The following is a 16,182-nucleotide window of genomic DNA, read 5'->3' as shown; positions in this document are numbered from 1 at the left end:
CCCTGCAAAGGTTTGCATCACAGCTGCAAGCTTCACCACAACAAACATGAAGCATAGAAAAGCCTCATCGCACAATGGCAAGCTTCATCAAGACGGATGCCAGGCAATTCAACATCCTGCTCAGCCTCACTGCAGTGTTGCTAGCCTCATCGAAGTTAGTGCTGAGCAACACAAAGCACAGCTGCCAGCCTTATCAGCACCAATGCAGCGCAACTCAAAGCCCAGCAAAGTCTCCCAGCTTCACCGGAACTGACAACGGGTGACGTACAGCCTTGCAAAGCAATGCACGAAGCCCATGCACCAAGGACATACGGTTAATTTCTCAGCATGATAACATGGTTCTGTGCCTGGCATGTGTTCTCTCACGGGCAGACTGAACCATGTCCTGATCCAACAAGACCTGGTGCCCTCAGTTGGTGGTTTTGTTCCTTTTGGTGCTATTTTTATCTGTCTTTAAAATTGCATATCTCCAGTACTACTGATTGGATTTTTGTTGTTTAGGTCTCAAATAATTAATACAACTTTACTTGGTTTTTCGAAATTAGCGTGGTATTTTTCTTGTGTTGTATTTTCACTTTGTTGCTGTGAGTGTTACGTAAATGCTTTACGCATTGTCTCTAAGGTAAGTCTGACTGCTTTTGTGCCAAGCTACCAGAGGGTTGAAATAGGTTACTTTAGAGACTCTTTGTGGTTCACCCTGACAAAGATTGTGGCTGTTGTTGAGAAGGGCTCACACCCCTCTCAACCAACAACCTACTTTCTCACACGTCATGTAATATGCAGATAACAAATTTGTATTTTTTTAGACAGGTAAGTAGGTTACTGCTTTTGACACAGAGATACTTATGTACTTTTGTTACTTCCATTTCATCAGCTGCAATCATTCTAAAATAGCACAGTGTGCTATTGACTGACATCAAGCAGATGTATTCAAACTGCAAGTAATTAGTTGAGATCCCTTTCTAGTTGTGTCATTTGTTGTTATACTAAGTTTCTGATTTACTTTTAAAATTTTGACTTTGTGTTTCTCCAGAACCTGCACTCTTAGCATATATTGTCTACAGATAAAGACAGCATATAACTTCTGTGCTTATAACCCTGATTGTCTTAGCCAACACTTCCAGTACATTGATTTACACACTTGTATGATTTATTGCCTGTCTCTTTCTGTGATGTAGAGCACTATGGCACCCTGCACTGGCATGAGCATCTCTATAAAATAAATAAAAAATAAATTAGTAAATGCCAGTTAAATCATTATTTTTGTTATGTTATATTGATTTGAATAGCGCACTAATCACCCGAGAGGGTATCCAGATGCTCGGGCAGGTGTGTCAGTGTGAGGTGCCCAAGGTGCTTATATGAAGAGCAAGGTCGTCAGCTTCCTGCGTAATTCAAGATGTGAGGAGGAGGCTCTAATGTGATGGGAGAGGTAGTTCCATGTCTTCGGTGCGAAGAGGAGAATGAATGACCTCCAATTTTTATTTTACGGATGTGGGGAATGTGTGCGAGTGAGAGTGAGGCAAGAGCAGCTGTATGGTGGGTTGGTGAAAATGTATGTTCAGGTGTTCTGGTCGTTTGCTGTGTATGGCTTTGTGTGTGTGTGTGAGAAGTTTGAATTGGCTGCGATTGTGAATGGGGAGCCAGTGGAACTTCTGGAGGTGTTGTGTGATGTGGGTGCAGCGTGAAACGCTGAGTTTGAGTCTTGTAGAGGTGTTCTAGATGATCTGGAGTCTGTGTAGGAGTTTATGGAAATTCCGGTGTGGAGAGTGTTGCCTAGCCCAGACTGCTGGTGATTACAGCTTGTGTGACTGTCTTTCTGGTGTTCTGAAGTAACCATTTCAAGCTCTTTTGTAGCATGCGTAGGATGTGGAAGAAGGAGGTGAACACTGCATTAACTTGAGCCATCATGCTAAATTTGTAGTCTAGGATGATCCCTAGATTTCTTGCATGGTCTGTGGGTGTGTATGTTAGTCCTAGCTCTGACAGCTACCAGGTGAAGCCCCATGGGGAGGTCTGGTTGCCAAAGACCAGTAATTCTCTCTTGTTGGAGTTGAGCTGCAGGCAGTTGGGTCATATCCAGTCTGCTACTATGGTCATGCCTTGGGTGAATTTGGTCCTGATGATGGTTGTCTTAGCCATGAGGGAGAGGATGATTTGGGTGTCACCAGCATAGGAGATGACACTGATGTCTAGTGATCAGATGATGTTGTTGAGCGGTGACATGTATATGTTGAAAGTGTGGGGCTGAGGGACGAACCCAGTGAGACTCCATACATCAATATTTCGATCTCTCAAGTGAAGGGTGACAGCATGATCCTTTGGGTTCTTCCAGTGAGAAGGGAACAGATCCATTTAAGAGCAGGTACTTGTTTGCCAATTTTGTGAAGTCTTCTGAGGACAGTGTTATGACAAACAGTGCGAAATGGCAAGGAGATGTTGCGCAGGATGAGGGCCACTGTTCTTCTTGGTCCAGGTTAATTTGAATGTCATCTATGGTTGCAAAGAGTGCTGTTTTGGCGCTGGCTTTCTTTCTGAATCCTGATTGAGTTTGTCTTCAAGATGGTGAAGTTTGAAGTGGATTGTAAGCTGCTTGTTGATGGCCTTTGCTTGTTGATGGCCTTTGCTTGTTGATGGCCTTTTCAATCACTTTGGCTGGATAGGGGAGAAGCGAAATGGGGAAAAATGTGCTCAGTTGATTTGGCTCAGCTGTGGGATTCTTGAGGATGGTGTTGATTTCTGCAAGTTTCCATTCATTCGGGAAAGTGGCAGACATGATGGAGGTGTTGATGATGTAGTTCTGATTTAAGTACCGGGTTGACAATGACAGAGTGTCTCTTAGCTCTGCGAGGTAAATCTCTGACCTAGCGGCTGGTCCATCACTGGACCGCAAAGTCATACTGAAGGTTGCCCCATCCAATTCAGCATGGGGCAACCAGCAGCAGATTTCCCTGCCCGGTATTACCATGCAAGAAAAGGTGCTCCGGGGCAATGTCCTTGATGCACAGAGACAAAGCTCCCTGCGGGTCAGGGACATTGCTTGTTTGCTTTCAAGGAGCATATCCTTCCTTTGGGAGTTTGTTTCCTGTAAACCAAAAACCTTTGCTAAGTAGGTGCAAAAGAGCACAAGAGTCAGCTGGTTCACCCAGGAACTGCACTCCTCCTAATGTAAACTGCAGACAACTTGAAATGAAGTGGCACATCAGCAAAAAACAGAAGACCGCTCTGCCTTCAGGACCACCCTCAACCAGTACCACCTCCTCCTGAAAGAAACCAAGAAGAATGCACTATCAGACCTCATCGAAGCCAGCACAAACCACAGCAAAGAACACTTCACCATTGGGAAGGATTTCACCAATTCCACAGCAACCACTTTATGCAAGAGAGCGAGTAGTGCTACGCGCAGGACAGCAAATACAAATCCCCATTCAAACCCGGGGAGAAATATAAATAGCAGGCCTAGATCGCCGAATCTCGCTTACCTCCCTAGTGACTTGTTACATCTTCCCCCGGAGGCTACACCTTATGTAGTGGTCCTGGCTAACGTCCCACCGATAGATGGCCAACAACAAGAAACTTGGACAGCCTTAAGAAACAAGGCCCTTAATTGGATCGGGGCCCGTATGAGCACTGGAATGGTGAGGACCCTTTTTGATGATATAAAAATGGTCAGAAGAATTAAATGGATAGGAACCAGTAGGAAAGCGCTGATGGGAGACTGTGTGGTCCTTTCCTTTGGCTCACCACATTTAGTGAATAGGATTATTCTTGATCTGGGAGTCAGACAACCTACTTTACAAGGAATCTCGCTATTACCCTTGGGATATTTTTATCAAAGACCAGAGGGGAACAATTCCACCTGTTCACAGAGAGCTGTAGCACCCTCATCCAGCCCAGACTTGTCTAAAATGTGCAATAGATTTTATCCCCTTTCAACGCTGGAAAATATAGACTGACTGGATATGAAACAGCTAGCTCTCCATGATAGAGAAGTACAGATAAAATATAGATCAGGGACGGAACTACAAAAGGAAGACACATCATATAAAACGGTTTCTATAAGGAATGAGATATTACCCCATCTAAGCCAGGGCAATGATGAATCTAGTAATATACCAAATACTACTATGGGCAACATTCCTCCTCTTTCCCCAAAGAACCGGTCCTGCAAGCTTCAACAGAATCCTAACCAGAAACCTGAAATAGTCTTATTATTCTGGAACATTGCAGGTCTAGCAAACAAGTCAGGCAACGAGATATGGGTTAATTTTTTAGAAGACTATCTATGTGTTTGCCTACAAGAGACGTGGCTTCTAACCCCTGCCCATCTAAATGGCTACAAAACATTCCACACCCCTGCCGAGCAGTCAAGATATGGTAGACCTAAAGGGGGACTGTGTACATATATCTCTAATAAGCTGCCCCTACAGAATCTAGTGATGCAATTTATGAGTCCATACTACCAAATGATAGAGAGCGACTTAGATCACAATACCCACCTAGTCATTATTAATTTCTATAATAACGCTCCTCCAGGAGAACTTTCCAATACTCTCGTGAAAATGGGAAATTACCTAAAAAAAATAGGTGGAAAAAATAACCGTGAGATCCTACTGATATGGGGTGGTGATTTTAACGTCCACCCGTGTAAAGAAAATTCAGATAAGATATGTGAATGGGACTCGGAAGGTATAGGTGCAAGCCTCCACTTCTCCCACAACATCCAAGGAGATGAAATGAATTTGCTAGCTCAAACCTATAACCTATCCTTTGTAAATGAACTATTCTTGGACGAACCACAATTCAAACCAACGTATAATGGAAGGGGCGCAAACACAGTGATCGATTATGTCCTAATGTCCACTCACTTCGCACACCATCTTACAAACTATACCTTGCACGACATCGCTATTAGTGATCACTACCCCCAGAGCATAAATCTCCTACTATCCCTCCCTCTAGCAGCTAGGGAAGACAGCATCACACTGGTGGATGACATTGAACTGGTGCCCCGCAATGGATACATTATGAAGTGGTCTCAGACAGATCCCAAGTCTTTATTAAAACAGGTTATATGCCAATGTAAATATGCCTTCGCAGACTGCTTAAGAGAGAACCCACACCCAGGACAATGTCTAAGTGCGTTTACGATGATCACCTAAACCATAAAAAAAGCCCTCACTATTAGAAGTAGCAAGATAGGGAAAAAAAGGACGTACGGATGGTTTGACCATAACTGCACTCAAGCACACAAGAGATTGAAAAAGGCCCTAAATGCCCCAAAAAGATGCGTGAGTGACATATGCAAACGCAGACAGGAATACAAGACAGCAATAAAGGAAAGGAAATCGACTATAAAAACAAACCTGTTGGAAACCCTCCATATAGCAAGCCGTAAGAAAGATAATATACTTTTCTGGCAGACAATAAATTCCCCTTGTTAGGGGACAGAGACACTCCTAGGATGGAAATCGTCATCTCCGAAGAAGAGTGGGTAGCACATTTCTCTAACATATATTCACTGACGAGTGATTTATCAGACCACACACATGACCACGACCACCAGGAAGGTCCGCGCCTAGATATAACCCCCCAATTTAGCCTTCAGGAAGTAGAGGAAGCCATAATTGAAAGCAAACCAGGGAAAGCGCCAGGCCCTGATGGCGTTCCGATCGATATATTCAAGGCCAATATTGAGCTGTGGGGTCCCGTACTGACGCAGACATTGAGGGCCATCTGCACATGCGGACCCCCACCATCTTGGAGAGTCTCCAACATAATTCCAATATATAAAAAGGGTGACCGCCTTAATCCAGCCTGTTACAGGCCAATTTCCCTCCTGGACACTACAGCTAAACTAGCAGGGAGAATAATCCTGAACAGGCTGCAATCATGGGCAGAGGAAAAGAACGTTCTATCTCCGGTCCAGTATGGATTCCGGAAAGGAATCGGAACAGTGGAACAAAGTCTAAATTTAAGTCTCATCATCGCAAAATATACTAAGATTAGAACAGGCAATCTGTACCTGGCCTTTATTGACTTATCATCAGCTTTCGACTGTGTAATCCATGATAAATTGTGGGACATCTTAAAAAGCAAGGGGGTGGAACCAGCCCTAATCCAATTTATTCGTGAAATGTACACAGGGTGCAGAGCAAGAGTGAGGTACGGCCTAAAAGGGGAATGTACTCGCCCCTTTGGTCTACACAGAGGAGTGCGCCAAGGCTGCGTTCTCGCACCGTTTTTGTTCTCAATGTATATAAACAATCTAGACAAAGAATTGGCCACTAGGTGTAAAGATGTACCACAAATAGATAAGCAACCTGTCCCAGCATTACTTTACGCAGACGACGCAGTATTAATGGCCAGAACCCCAATAGCTCTCCAGAAACTTCTAACAACCTGTATTACATACATGACACAGCTGGGACTCACTGTCAACCGCTCTAAAACCTTCATCATGAACTGTGGAAGGAAGCGGGGCAAGATTTATAGCACCACCATTCAAGATAGCAAGGTCGAAATCACGCAAACCTTTTCATACCTGGGCATAACATTTGATAAGCTGGGTTCCTGGGCCAACTGCAGGAAGATGAAGAGAGTACACCTGACCAAAACAACGATGGCATTTCGACTCTTCTCTAAAAGGCTTGGGGGGATTACACCACCTAACATGATAAAGATCTATAAAGCCAAGTGTATTCCGGCCGTTACGTACGGGGCTGGAATCTGGGGACACACAAACTGTGATCTAGTGCAGACAGTGGAAAATGACTTCCTACGGCATCTGTTGAGGGTACCAAAAGGCACCTCATCGTATGTCACACATTCGGAACTCGGGGTTCCCTACATTACAGACCTGATAAAGATCCAGCCACTATTACTTTGGCATAAAGTCTGGTCTTCGGAACACACCAGTTTCAATAAGGCTATCCTGACCGACTGTACGAAATCATTATATACATCAAGGGTACCATGGTTAAAATACATCATCACCTTCTTCGAAAAAATGGGCAAGCAAGACTACTATACAAACCCAGTCTCTTTGCAGAAGCTATCCAGGAAGGACCTGAGTATCTTGGCACTAAACTATCTAGAAGACATACGATGGGAGGTGGAATAAAAAAAAACCTCAGTCATTTATAATCAATTATTTTGACAGCTGAGGGTATGCAGCCGTACTTGGCAAACATGGCACTTCCTCACCACCGTTACGTTCTCACAAGATTTAGACTAGACACATTCCACCGTCTAGTTTCATTTACAAGTATGAACGATTGGACCATTGTGTTAAAACCATGTCCCTGTGATGCAAAAACACTTCAATCTACAATTCATGTGGTTTTATTTTGTAAATTCTACGCCTACCAGAGGAAGCGTCTAGTTGTTCCGTTTCTAAGGTCAATTAATCTCCCCCAGTGTCGTACAGCCTATGTCTGTCTCCAGTCACTATCTTCTTTAGAGATGTGCGGAATCCTAGCAAATTTCTTATGTTCTGTATTAAAGATAAGGAAATCCATGGAAGAGGTGACTGAATTGTAAATCATTGTGATAGGGTTTTTATTTTATTTATTGATATATTAGACTGATTTTTAGTTGTGTGCTTTTACATCTTCTTTTTATTTTTCTTACTATTTTATCTTATCTCCTCGACTTTTTCTTATCATTGAATTGTATGTATGCATCATAATTGGAGATCTTTTATGACTGTTATGTCTTTTATGACTTGTTGAAAGTCGAATAAAGATTTTGTACTACTACCACAGCAACCAAGAGCAACATCACTCCCTCCAAGGAACTCTGTGACAACCTCACAGACTTCTTCCACAGCAAAATCTCGGCTATCTCCTTCCAACGCAGACAGCATCAGCCAGCTAACATGCATAATCACCAACCCTGAACACCTTCTCACTGACTGGGAACTCCTCCCCGGGCAAGATACTATCTCCATCATGAACTACTTACACTCGTGAGCACCCATGATCTATTGCCCCCTCCACTCTTCAACCTCAGGAGCAAGACAATCAGAGACGAGCGCAGGAAGGTCCTGAATACCTCCATCACCACAGCCTTCTTCTAGGAGGTCTGTAAACAGGCTGAAGTGAGGCCTCTCCTGAAAAAAACATCTGTTGACCCAGCAGAATTAAAGAACTAGCAGCCCATCTCTCTGCTCCCCTATCCAACAAAAGTCCTCGAGAAAGTGGTCAACCAGAAACTCACCCAACACCTAGAAGACCACAACCTCCTGGACCCCTCCCAATCTGGATTTTGAGCTAACCACAGCACCAAGACAGTCCTGATTGCAGCCACAGAAGACATCAGAGCCTCCTAGACCATGGGGAAACAGCAGCCCTCATCCTCCTGGATCTGTCTGCCGACAGACTCCACCACATCGGGATTCAAGGAAAATCTCTCAAATTCATCACTTCGTACCTTACCGGTAGAATCTAAATGATCAGTCTCCCACTGTTCACCTTACAGCTCAGAAAGATCATGTGTGAATTCCCCCATGGATCGGCCATCAGTATGACCCTCTTCAACACCTCCATGACCCTCCTGGCTGTCACCGTCAGATCACACAAACTCAACATCATCTCCTACGCAGATGACACACAGCTCGTCCTCTCACTGTCCGAAGATCTCTCCACCCCAAAAGCTAACTTCCACAAGGGCATGATGAACGTAGCGGACTGGATGAAGGACAACTGTCTCAAACTCAGCTCTGAAAAAACAGAAGTCCTCATCTTTGGGAGCAACACCTTGCCATTGACTGACACATGGTGGCAGGCAGAGCTCGTCCCTCCGTCCCTGCACCCCAACAGACCATGACCTCAGCATCATCCTGGATAGCAAGCTATCAATGAAGAAACAAGTCAACGCAACCTCATCCGCCTGCTTCCACACCCTTCGCATGCTCTGCAAGGCCCTCACCACCAGCAGACTGGACTACGGAAACACTCTCTATGTAGGAATCACAGCACACCGCCTGAAGAGACTCCAGACAATAGCGAACTCAGTGGCAAGATTTGTACTCGAACTTCCCAGAAGGATGCACATCACACCCCATCTCAGAAAACTACAGTGGCTCCCAATTCAGAAGGAGGATCCAACTCAAGATGCTGACCCACAACTACAAGGCCCTGCACAATGAAGGACCAGCATATATCAACAAATTACTGACCTTCTACAAACCAACCAGAAACCTCTGATCAGCTTCCGTCTTCCTCACAGACAATCTCAGATCCATCGAGCCAACAGCGGAGGATGCTCGTTCTCGCATCTGGCAGCCAAGGTTTGGAACAACCTTCCCCTGCACCTCAGAACCACACTGCCACTCCAGCTATTCAACAGAGAATTGAAGACCTGAATGTTCAAATGATCATTCCACCAGGCAACAGCATACAACTCCAGTGCCTCGAGACCCTCACGGATGATATGCGCACTCTAAAAATGTTTGATTGATTGAGGTGCTACTCTCTGCAAAGTTCACTGCTTTCAGTGAAGCATATGTACTGGTGGCCTTGCTGAAAGCTCCTAGATCACCACCAGCCTTGTGTGTATCTCTAAGTTTAGTCGTACAGTTCTTCACCAGAGCTGTAGTCCAGGCTGGCTAGCAGACCACCGATCAGGTTCATGTCAGATCAACACAAGTAGGACCAAAAAGAGAGCTGCAAGGGAAAGGAAAAAAAGTTCAGGGAAGCCAGTAATGATTAATAGGCTGTGTCCTTTTATGTTTTCTCTCTCCCGGGTGATCCCATTCCACCAATATATGTCTTTAGGCGGTCCATAACTAAAGTACCACCAGTACAGGTAAAAACACTGTCTCTGCTTTCTTCCCTACTTTTGGTTGCACACTTCATAATTGGAAGGTGGTGCCTGGCTCGGTGAGCCATAGGTGCGCTTTGGATGTAATGAGCCAGTAATAAAGCTGATGGCCTGGATACATTCTAGACCATCATTTTGGGCATGGACAGTGGTGGTTCCTAAAAGTGGTGCACTTCCTTGGCTCCCACTGCAAGGGATTGCAGGAAATAAATGGATCTACTCTGTACAAAAATACCTGGCTTTATCGTCAAAATGGCATTGCAGTCTGCAATTCAGAAACTGACATATATATGCAACTTTCTTGTAAGATTCAAAACCCCACATCCTATTACTTTTGGAATAATAATTTGCATCATTATTGTCTCAATGCCTTTTGTGGCCTTTAACCCTATAAAATGACTGCTGTTTGAGTTTACACCATTCCTGCTTCTGACAGTAGGTTCCTATTCTCCATCTCCACATGGCATTATGCCGGGTTCCTCTGCTACTTTGGATCTGCAAAGATTTTCCTCCAGGACCAGGTAGAGGTGGAGAAGACGGGGCAGTATCAGTGTTTGCCACTGTCATTTTAGTTCACTGTTTCTGGGCCTTTGATGTAGTTTCCAAAAGGGGTGTATTCTAGAAGTCAGGCAGGACGTACTCAGAAGAGGAGTTTAGGGGTTACCACAGTCCATGAAGATCAATATCCAACTAGAAGCATTTCCTTGAAAAGGAACGCATCTGTACTCAGTGCTAAGAGTTGAGCAGAACTAGATCACGGCGTTGAAAACCAGATGCGTTTAGCACTTATGGTTGTATAGATATTACAAAAAAACCTTTAAAATTTAGGGGACCAAAACAGGACAGATTTAAATACATCCTGGCATCTATTGTAAGCACTTAGGAAGTAGATTTGTTGGAAGGGAGTAAGCTCGCAAGCCAGGGCAACTTTTCTAGAGCTTCTTACCTGTACTTTTCAACTGTTCTTAAACCATCAGATCTCTTCTAATGTCACTTGTAACTCATTCAGACAGTGTCTATGGTCTCCGGGCAGCAGGATCAACAATGGCACGTGACAGCACCCTAAGTGTGGACCTTAATACTCCCTAGAATCCGATCCTCAACACAGCAGAAACAAGAGGTCAAGGAACCAAGCCCTGGAGAAATCAGGGAAAGGAGGGTTTGAGAGAACTACTGAACCTTGGTGGAAAATCACTTCCTTTAATCGTCAGAGAGAGGGCCTGTGGCATGCAAGGAAGAATTAACAAAATACACGGTTCAAAGCGAACCTTTACACACATGTAAAATACCAACGAACTAAGTGCACTTAGCCGTTTCTAAGGGAAGCAGGATGAGAACAAAAGGTCAGGTGTTAACTGCTGCAGTAGTGGAACAACTCATGCAACCGTGAAATGTTGTGGCAAGTGAGCACGTTTAGGCCCTCATTTACGAGGCTCTAGGAACACGGCACCACCGCAGAGCATAGCTGCCAAGGTTTCAGATTGCTAGGTGTGACGTTTTCATAATTTCACTGTAATTAAGAGTGGCACTTAAACGACTATGAGTGAGACTTTCTCGCAGGCAAAACCAAACAATGAAAACGAGGGATACATATAAATATTAGAAATCATACCCATTTGAGAAACTCTAAGAAGATCTTAAAATTGTTGCAGCGCAGCAGAAATGGAAGGGCGCTAACCAGAGAGGGACTGCGTGTCTAACGTTTTAATTATGCAAAGCAAATAATCACATTTGCTGATAATGAAGAAAAAAACATGCAGGCAAAAAAAAGATATGAGTAAACCTTTGAACAACAGCTTAGAGATACTGGCTGGGGACAATCTTGAGATAATCATACTGTCCCTTGAAAACCCAGGCCAAACCGAAAGTCCTACTAGCCTCCTACGGTGTACAGCAAGAGGTGCTTTCTCCACAGGTGATGCGAGAGAGGCCTGGCTGCACATTAAAGATATCGGATATTTAGGAAAAGTGGCTTTGCATCCTATGCAGCGCCACTTTAATTGCTCCTCTTTGCACCCTCCTAACGCCACCATGTGTGCGCCATATTTGAGATATGGCACACCATGGCAGTAGTTAGGGAACTAGCATCAAACGTTTTTACACTAGTTTGCCGCTTTGCAGGATTAGCATAAAAAATGTTGACGCTAATCCTGCAAAGCACATTGAGGCGATTATATTTAATTTAATTCTAAAAGAAATCTAAAAGATTTTCGGCTACCCTAACGAGGGAACACCCCCCTTGCGTGCATTATGCCTGGTCCAGGCAGAATGTGGCGCAAGGGATTACGAAGTGGCGCAATGGATGCATTGAGCCACTCTGAAAATCTGGCTCTGCAATTTCGGCCTCTTTGGGCTACATTAGAATAAAAAAAAGTATCCCACTGTGGTGCACGGAGGGCGCTAGGCCCTCTTAAATCTGGCCCATCGTGTTCTTACTGTAATGCCAGGGAGTCTAGAGTATCGCTCATTTTTGAATCCTGAGTGTTTTTATTCTTGGGTGGTACAATGGAGCCGGGGGGCCTGTAACATCTGGAGCATGCAAGTGACCATCTTTTGACACACCGCATGTACTCCATGCATGATGCCACGTTTCATTTATAACTTTGAATTCCGTGTCGTTTGAGGAGTGAGAGACAGACCTGAGCAGTCAACAAGTTGTCTCTTCTTGCAGTACAGGACCGGAAGAAGTAGGATCTTTTGAAATTCTGCCTTCAAGATCCTGCTTCTCCTGCAGCAATGACTGTGGATTACCTCTCGTCTCCCAATGTTGTTTTTGCGGCGGATGTTGATCTGAGACAACAAACTGATGGCACAGGCTCAGAGGTGCGCCTGTGGCAAAGACACATAACTGCTTCTTGTTGTGTCCCACATGAGGCCGCCTCACTCAATGCCTCCGGTAAATGGACACAGTCACACTGAGCAAAACTTTTCAACTGTTAGTACCAACCAGGCAGCACTTCACAAGTGCACTCAGTACAGACTGCTTGCTTTAGAGTGCTTCTTAGAGGGCGGTGCACCTGTCTCGCTAGTCTGTGGGGAGAAGAGGCATGAAGACAAAAAGAGCTCTTTAGAGCTGTCAGCCTTGAGGTGGTCTTCCCCCTAACTTTTTACTTCCTCCTCAATTTTTTGCTGATCTCGTTTTGCTGACCTTAGGACTCTGCATTTTACCACTTCTAACCTGTGTTTGAGTGCATGTGCTCACTCCTTAAAACATTGCTTATCCCCAACAGGCATATTTAATTTAATATAAGTCCTTAGTAAAGTGGTACTCCATGTACCCAGGACCTGTACATTAAATGCTACTACTTGACCTGCAGCACTATCGTGCCACCCACTTTAGTAGCCCTTTAAAATTGTCTCAGGCATGCCGTTATAGCCTGTGCTGCAGTTTTAAACTGCCATTTCCAGGCTCAACCCTTTCTTTTTAATACATATAAGCCAGCCCTAGGGTAGGCCTGGACAGCCCAAAGGGCAGGGTGAAGTGTAAAGTTCGACAAGTCAAAAGTTATGGCCAACCACTATGGGGTGTGGTTTGGACACACAAGGTGGAATGGGTCCAGTTTCTGCTTATCTTCAGGCAAAGAAAAGTTTGGAAGAAAAATGTCTGAGAAGGTAAAGGTCAGTGGGGCAAAGCAGCCAGCCATGTGTGAGGAGAGGCATCATTGTCAGGGAGCATCTGGATGAAGTTGTAGTGAAGATTCCTTAGTTCTGACTTAGGGCCTGATTTAGAGATTGGGAGATGGGGTTACTCCGTTACAAGCATGACAAATATTCTGTCCACCATATTACGATTCCATTATATCCTACAGGAATCATAATACAGCAGACAGAATATCCATCAAGTTTGTTACAGAATAAGTTGTCCACCAAACTCAAAATCAGGCCCTTAATCTCTTTTTCGAAAGTTGAAAATCTCCAGCAGTGTGAGGCTGCATGCAGGAATGCACCACATTTAACATTATACAGTGCATTCCAAACCTCTCCTAGCGCTGGTGCACTTTTGGCTGTCTAGCACCAACGCAAGCACCCTTGTGTCATGTTGCAAGGGTGCCTGCATTGAAGGTAGGATTGTTTTTGTGCTGGAAGGGGTACTTTCCTGCACAAAAACAATCCTTGAATGCACCTTTCTCTTTCTATGTGTGCTGCAGAATGCAGCACACTTATAAAGAGGAAACAAGAAGGAGAAATAAATACATTTCTCCCTGTAGCCCCTTTGGTGTGTAGGTGTACAACTTGGTAAATCTGTGAATGTGTCAGAATCCATGGGTGGATGCATAGGAACACCCACGCTCCACCCATGGAACTCCTCCCTGTCTCAGAGTAACACAGGACAGCTATTTAAGCTGCCTTGTGTTACTCTTGATTTATCAAGCCACGGAGGTCCTATACAATGTGGCCTTGCATGGCTTGATAAATCTCTTTTAGGTTTTGCATCACCGTTTTATCCCCTTACGTTGCGTATGGGCAACACAAAACCGTGGTAAATCTGGCCCATGGTGTCCCTTGTCCTCAACCCAGCTCTGAGGAAACACTCACCTCTGAGAACCCAAAGGCCATGGCTTTCCACTGAGGCTGCCACCTCAGCTGAAACCTAACACCACAGTTCAGGCAGTGTATAATGTATCTGGGTCAAAGGTGACAGGAAGTTTTGATTATTGGTCACTCACTTCCTGATACTTAGGCTCCTACAGATCTCCAGGCAGTTTTTTAACAAGCAGGTAGCCCTTTGTAGCAAAACGTCTCCATGCTTGTGTACAGCTGGGAGTAGGTTGCATATGTTTATAACAGCCTTGCTCCACTTGCACAAGCACTACAGGTGAACAGGTTCAAGGTCGACATGCTTCTATATATGAGATTGAGGCGAATAGCACACATTCATTTCCTGATATGGTTCTAGCTCCAATCGTATGCAATGTTTCCTTCAAAATCTAAGCAGCCAGCATATCAGGGAATCAGCAGAGGGTATGAGGATGCTAAGTATGAAAAAGAAATGCAGAGGAGGTAGAGCATTCTTGAGACTCCTCCTACCAGGGTGCAGATGGAATCTTGATGACCCCAGCTCCAGCCAAATGCAAGTAGGAGGAGGACCCAAGGACCCAACCGAGGCCGGGAGATCCCAAAGGACCAGCAGTGAATACAAGGCACTATGCTGAAGGACCTGTCAGTCAAGCAAAATAGGTATCAAGAGAACTAAGTCTTAGTGGCAGGGCAGTGTTGGGGAAAGGGGAGCATGAACTGGCACAATGGGAAGCCTAGGACAGTGACAGGATACCCTAGAGGAGGTACTGGAGAGAGATAACACCCCAAAAGCGGTAGTAAAGTGTCATTGGCATAAAGACAGTGAGAAAGTCTTCTCAAGTCGAGGTAAGGAGAAAGTACTGAGAAGAAAAGGACGCAGATGAGAAACAGGAGTAGGAGGGACAAACTTATCCCAAACACTCAGAATGATCTGTTCTTACATTGAGGGAGTTGCTGATGGCAGGAGCCTGAGTGCCTCAGAGACAGTCCCAAGGACAGAAGACCCTGTACCAAATGCACATCAGCCCTTGAGACGACCTTCAGGGAGGCTGAGACCGCATCCCCTGTTTGGGTTTGCTGTTGTGAACTATTAGAAGGATACAAATAAAAGTACAAATTTTAGTCTAGCTATCCTGTTGACACATGATAAAATACACATCCAAATCCAAGCTCACACTTTATTATGGAACCACACCTGCAGTGAGTTCTTCAGTGGGGTGAAGTTGGATGACGCCTGGAGGGGAGTGTGCAACGGACATGGTACGCCAAGTCACTGCAATATTTGACAGGTTGTTCATGACATAGCAGCAAGAGGATCGAATAAATAATGACTACGGTATTGAAGGAGACAAAGGAAAGGATCCAAACCCAAAATGGTGGAGCAAATTGATTTCAGTAAGAACAATCAAGTGGAAAGTAGAGTTGGGAGTGTAGTGAGCCATGAGCAAGGATAAGAGAGCAATAGAGAAAGGCTTTGGGCCTGATTTAAGGGAAGTTTTGCTGCACCCAGTACAGCACCACTTTCCTTGCACCCCTTAACGCCCCCCCACATGTGTGCACCTTACATAGGATATGGCGCACCGCAGCGCAGGGTAGGGGGCAATAGCATCAACATTTTTTATGCTGATGATGTACTCTGCAGGAGTAGGGCAACAATTTGGCGCTACTCCTGCAGAGTACATAGGGGCCCATTGTATTCAATGGCATGCCCCATTTTAACACCTGCTCTGACCAGGCGTTAAACGTGCTGAAAAATATGGTGCAAGGAAATTTCTTAGATTATCTTGTGCCATTTGTAAAGCCCTCCTAACAAGGGAACATCCCCCTTGCATACAAGAG

Source organism: Pleurodeles waltl, chromosome 6, assembly GCF_031143425.1.
Source record: "Pleurodeles waltl isolate 20211129_DDA chromosome 6, aPleWal1.hap1.20221129, whole genome shotgun sequence".
NCBI lineage: Eukaryota > Metazoa > Chordata > Amphibia > Caudata > Salamandridae > Pleurodeles > Pleurodeles waltl.
The sequence above is the reverse complement of the archived record's forward strand: the minus strand, read 5'-3'. Positions refer to the sequence as shown.